Source organism: Sinocyclocheilus grahami, unplaced genomic scaffold (assembly GCF_001515645.1).
Source record: "Sinocyclocheilus grahami isolate Dianchi unplaced genomic scaffold, SAMN03320097.WGS_v1.1 scaffold86.1, whole genome shotgun sequence".
In the NCBI taxonomy this organism is placed as follows: Eukaryota; Metazoa; Chordata; class Actinopteri; order Cypriniformes; family Cyprinidae; genus Sinocyclocheilus; species Sinocyclocheilus grahami.
This window is the reverse complement of record NW_015505265.1, coordinates 2,100,540-2,106,596: the sequence shown is the minus strand read 5'-3', so window position 1 is coordinate 2,106,596 and position 6,057 is coordinate 2,100,540. Positions and strand designations below refer to the sequence as shown.

General features: G+C 37.3%; 1 protein-coding gene and 1 long non-coding RNA gene across 3 annotated transcripts in view; one reads left to right on the top strand and one right to left on the bottom strand.

Annotated features, from left to right (window-relative positions):
- The window catches only part of LOC107586858 (calpain-2 catalytic subunit-like), a 32,127-nt gene that overhangs the window by 20,081 nt on the left and 5,989 nt on the right, over positions 1–6,057 (bottom strand). The window lies entirely within an intron of this gene.
- LOC107586862 (uncharacterized) lies at positions 1,305–2,953 on the top strand. Of its 2 annotated transcripts, none has more exons than XR_001609402.1 (3): positions 1,305–1,435; positions 1,618–1,914; positions 2,921–2,953. It is a non-coding gene; the product is annotated as an uncharacterized lncRNA (long non-coding RNA). The 2 variants fall into 2 exon arrangements; XR_001609401.1 differs by having other exon boundaries at positions 1,413–1,440.

Genomic DNA, 6,057 nt, shown 5'->3' with positions numbered 1-6,057 from the left:
ACACACAAAAGTAAAAAATCCCCGCTGTGTGTGTGTGTGTGTGTGTGTGTGTGTGTGTGTGTGTGTGTGTGTGCCCGCTTTGTAGACAGACCAGAAGCAGCTCTAAAGTACATCGCAATCTCAGTTTAAACACTCTCTTGTAGAAGGACTTTCCTTTTTTTTAATTATCGTATACTGTATTTTTGTTCATGTTTTCCTGCAAACACTCGTGGCATGTTTGACCACAATGACAAAGGTATAGTGGGGCAGCCCATCAAAATCAGCATTAAAACTTTCACAATAGTTTAGAAGAGAGGATTTCAGTAGGCCTATTAGCCGTATCAGTATTATTATTATCAGTATTCAGTATTAGCAAACATATTTCCTGTATAAAAGACTGTGTCTATAACCTTTTTCAAGGGGATGTAGTGTATAAAAAGCATTAATATAAAGTAAATATGAATATAAAGGGTTCTAAATATAATGTAGAATCTTTCATTTTCTGTGAAACTGCATTGCAACAATATGTTTTGTGAAAAAAGTTATAAGAAATGAATGTGAATTGAATTAAATTCAATTGAATTGTCTATGTAAAGTCTCCATAAACATGACCGGTCATGTCCGTGCCTCCAATAGTCCTTATCGTTTGACCTGTTAAAATATATATATTTTTCCTGATCATGGTAAAATGTACGACGTTTAGAAATTTTTAGCGATGACTAAAACGAATGTAAATGTTTTGCTTTGCTTTATATCATATGCGATCGCCTAATTCATATATTTTCATTTAAAAGAAGATAATAATAATATTCGGACGATTGAATGTTGTGTTGGTGTACTTGTTTATCCTAAACTACAGTGGCCAAGTAAGATAACGTTTTCTGCGATGGGGTAGTGAGGTAGAGGTTGTAAAATGTATAATTATCTGTAGATAAAAAACAACAACATGGGGTATGTGTAATGTCCCCATTTAGACAGCTAAGCAAACGGGTGTGTGTGTGTGTGTGAGAGAGAGAGAGAGAGACAGAGAACTTAGGAATGCCCTCATTACAACCGTGACAGAAGCCAATATTTTTTCATCGTCACTGCTAGAGCTGAAACATGTGAAAAAACACCTAGTAGGCTACTACCGTTATTTAAACAAAACATAATATAATGGTTTGTTCGAACATCTGTTTAAACAGATAAAAAATCGAACTGTGACTTTTTTTGTTTTTCAAAGCAGATCAGTTTTTCAGCGACGCACCCCTCCCCTTTCAGAACTCGCAGCGTGGCGAAATGACAGGATCGTTGGGGGCTCGACACTCACGCAGGGCGAAGGGGGAAGATCGATGGCGAGAGAGCAATCTCAAAGAAAGATTTCTTCTTTCATTTTAGACCAAGCACAATTTTGGGAAACATTTCATTTTAAGAATCGCGATGCTTGCACGAGGAAGACTTTCTCTCCCTGAAAAATGTAAGGTAATTTATATTTTTTATTGATTTATTTTTCAGTTCATTCATATGCTGAGAAACTTTTGATTCAGTATTATATTGTAAGAGTACACACACACATATTGTGATACGATCTCACGATCTGTTAGAATTGTTCATTTATTCTGTTTATTGTTCATCAACACATCCTTGTTTTTCTCACAGCTCCCAGAGAGAGTGAGAGAGAGCGTGAGCATGCCTTGGAATGCAACCTGATACCACGGACACTTCCACACATGTGAGTCCACAGACGAGTCCAGATATGGGAATGCTCCATAATATCTTCAAAACATTCCTTTAGGACTTAATTTATCACCTGTCATCCTCCGTCGCTTACAAAAACATCATTTGTCATCCCCGGAGATCAAAGGTTGAGGGCCGGACTTCACGCACGCCGGTTTTCGCATATGGAAATTATTATGATGTCAAAGGTCGCATATGGATATAATTATGGGTCAAAAGGTCAAAGTAGGGCTGGACGATATGGCCAAAATTTATATCACGATATATTTCTTAATTTCGGTCGATACGATATAATTCCGATATTGATATGAACACTATTTTAAAAAGCCTTGTAAAACTGCCAAGAATGCCCACAACAGATGTCTGTGCATACAAACTTATGAAAAATGAATTTGCCAAGTCTATGACACCTCATATAAAACCATATAATACTTTAGAAAAAAAAACACTATAATTTCTTTCCAAAAAAAGAAAGAAAGAAATCATACTGACTCCAAGCTTTTGAATGGTATAGTGTATAATGTTACAAAAGCTTTTTATTTCAAATAAATGCTGATCTTTGGCTCTTTCTGTTCATCAAAGAATCCTGAAGAAAAAAATGCTCAACTGTATATTGATAATCAGCAAATCAGCATATTAAGATTTCTGAAGGATCATGTGACACTGAAGACTGGAGTAATGATGCTGAAAATTCAGCTTTGATCACAGGAATAAATTACATTTTAAAATATATTCAAATAGAAAATATTTCTAAATGTTACTGTTTTTGCTGTACTTTGGATCAAATAAATGCAGACTTGGTGAGCAGAAGAGAATTCTTAAAAAAAAAGAAATAATAAAAAATCTTAAAAACTGATTGTCTGCCAGCAGGAGGCGCTGTGAGAGCGGCAGAACTAGCTGTTTCTCCGGTAACGGCTGTAATGAAAGCAGCTCCGCTCATGAAGGCTACTTTATCAGATCAAATGAAAATGTCATCGTAACTTTTCTGAAGACAGTCGGTTCCCTTCAGAGATACATTCATATAAAACACCCGCGCCACGTTTTGATTTTGAAACGTGCAGTGCTCATGTTTATTCAACGAAGTCAAACGGCACAAATAAATCAATGTATGGGAAACTGGTAATGTATATCGAAATATCGGAAATGTGTTTAAAAATCATATCACCGTTATTGAAAAGAATTATATCGCGATACATATTGATATTGAATTATTGTCCAGCTCTAGGTCAAAGTCATCAATCATGTTGACATAAGCTCCCGTTTACATACTACTAGCTACTGTTTGTATTAAGTATAAATGACAACAAATTATATCTTGTTTGCTCTAAGTGCAAATAGTTACAGATGCCATTCGCACAGCGTTAATAGTGCAAATAGCATATTACAGTACTTGCAATACTACAGTATTTCTATAAAATCATGTGGGCAACAGTGGACGTAGTTAGCTGAAATTGTTTTTGCCAACAAGGTTTGCACTCAGTGTGAATTCACTGCCTAAAAAGTCAAATTCAAGTTTTTGTTTGTTCACCACTGAGACATTTCCCTGAATCTCTTGAGACATGCACCTAAAACTGAAGACAACATGATCAACACATACTTTCACATCGGACTTAGATCTGTAAGATTTGCTTAAATTCTGGGTCTGGAATCACAAATCTCTTTTTAGTTATTCCATCCTACTGAAATGTTGAAAGATTTACCATCACTACTTACATGTCATTTTTATGTGTACGATTTTGTACGATTTCTATGATGGTTAAGTTTAGGCGCGGGTTTAGGTGTGGTCCTTCATGCGAAATCCTGCAAATTTGCCACCTCGTAAAATACGTACAATTTGTATGAGTGAGGTTGTACGAATTTGTACAAATTAGCCACCTTGTCAAATAGGCTATGTACAAATTGCCATGAGATCGGGTTGGATTCTTTAGGGTCTTCATGAAATGTCTGTAACATACTTTGGTTAAAGGGGTGGTTGATTGTAGTGAGGCAAAGTCCGACTCATTTCCGCAAACCGGTTCTTTTTTCACTGAACCGGTTCAAAAAGCTGATTCATCGGTTCCTGCACTCTTAAAAATAAAGGTGCTTCGCGATGCCATAGAAGAACCTTTTTGTCTAAATGGTTCCATAAAGAACCTTTAACATCTGAAGAACCTTTCTGTTTCACAAAAGGTTCTTTGTGGCGAAAGAAGGTTCTTCAGAATATAAAAAGGTAAGAAAGAGATGGTTCTTTAAAGAACCTTTGACTGAATTGTTCTTTGTGGAACCAAAAATGGTTCTTCTATGGCATCTTCTATCGGAACCTTTTGAAGCACCTTTATTTTTAAGAGTGTGACATCAAGCAATAACGTCTCTACGCATTTATTTTCTAACAACTCAGTGCCATGTTGTATCAATGAAAAACTCAAACAAGTCATTTGTGTCAACACATATTGAAAACATTCAAAAATAAAGTTATTTGTGTGAAAGCATATTGCTGATTTTTGCCATATAATTTAATGGTGTTTGTGGTCACAGTTTCATTCGTGGATCCTCAGATACGACTGACTGACCAATATTGCCTAGCCTACAACTTGGATAAAATTCCTAAAAGTTTCACACCTACAGCACACATTACACACATTGATGCACAAACGCGGTTATGTTCTACATGTCTACAGTATAAAGAATGAATAAACCAGTCTTAAAAACTTTGCTTAAACAACTTTAAATATAATATGCATGCACAATAAACTATTGTAAAATGTATTTACATCACTCGACAGAAAGGTTTTTGCAGGTTTGAATAAAATGTAAATTAATAACAGTCATAATAAACATGTTTCCAGTACGCGCCTCAAGTTTTCACAGTATCATCAACTCACTCATTAGAATCTTCGGTAATCCTCTGCAAACTTCGACAGTTGGTTGAACCGGCTCATTCGGTTCTTTTTGAGTTGGACGTGCTACTTCGGCTGTGCGTCCTGCGTCATCAACCCGGAACTAAAGTTCGATTCAGTTCCATTTGTGAAGTGGCTCAACCGGTTACTTCCTGAGAACCGGCTCAAAAGAACGATTCGTTCAGGAACCAAACATCACTAGTTGATTGTGACTTCAATTTTTTAACGTTAGTTAGTGTGTAATGTTGCTGTTTGAGCATAAACAATATCTGCAAAGTTACGAAGCTGAAAGTTCAATGCAAACGGAGATATTGTCTTTTAAAATTCTGTCAGTTTAATGCCTACAAAAACGGCTGGTAGGGACTACAAGAAGTTACTTCCCGGGTTCGTGACATAAAAAACCCAGATAAACCCCGCCCCTGAGAAAAGGCAGCAAAGGGGGTGAGGCCATGCTGCGCTGCTTTAGAGAAGAGGAAGAGAAAACTAGAGGTGCACATAAAAATCTGTTCATACATGAATCGCGATTCTGTCTTCTAACGATTCAAATGGATTCACAAGTTTCAAAATCAATGTTCTAAAGCAGCAGTTCTTAATACTGTTTCTCCTGTCCCCCTGCTCTGCACACGCTCTGCATCTCTCTCTCTCTCTCTCTCTCTCTCTCTCTCTCATTCAGCTCAGCTGCAGCAATGTAATTATACACTTATTTTCACATAGCTATGAGAAGCGTTATACATGGACGCACGTGCAGTTGCCGTACTGTATTAAAGCTTTAATCAGGATAAAACCGTATATTAAAAGTTAACATATGCAGTAGCATTTACAAATAACAGCATATCTAAAAGTATGAGACAACAACAAACAAAAAACATAGGCCTACCATTAAAAGCCATGCTTGCACAGGTTCTGCACGATCCTCTTCAATAATATCCTCTGCTACTCAATCGGGCTCAAACTGATAAGCGATATTAAAGACGCCGTTGTTTACAATACAACCGGAGCACATACCGCTGAGGTGAGGGGCGGGACGATTAGATGCACACTAGCGGTGGTTTAGCCAATCACAACACACTGGGCTAGCTAACCAATCAGAGCCCATCGCCTATTTCTGAGGGTGGGGCTTCATAAAAGTAGGAAATGATCAGCGCGTTTCTCAGAGAAGGGACAGAGCGGTGTGGAATAAAGGTAAATTATGTGAAAAATAATGCTTTTTTTTATTTTTTACGAAGCTTTAACACATGTTAGACTGCACCCCATGAACACAATCAAGCCTAGAAAAAAACAGTAAACCGCACCTTTAAAATTCCATCAATGGTTATGTAAAACAACACCCTTTTTACCTTGTCTAAAAATGCCTACAAAAACGGCTGGTAGGGACTACAAGAAGTTACTTCCCGGGTTCGTGACATAAAAAACCCAGATAAACCCCGCCCCTGAGAAAAGGCAGCAAAGGGGGTGAGGCCATGCTGCGCTGCTTTAGAGAAGAGGA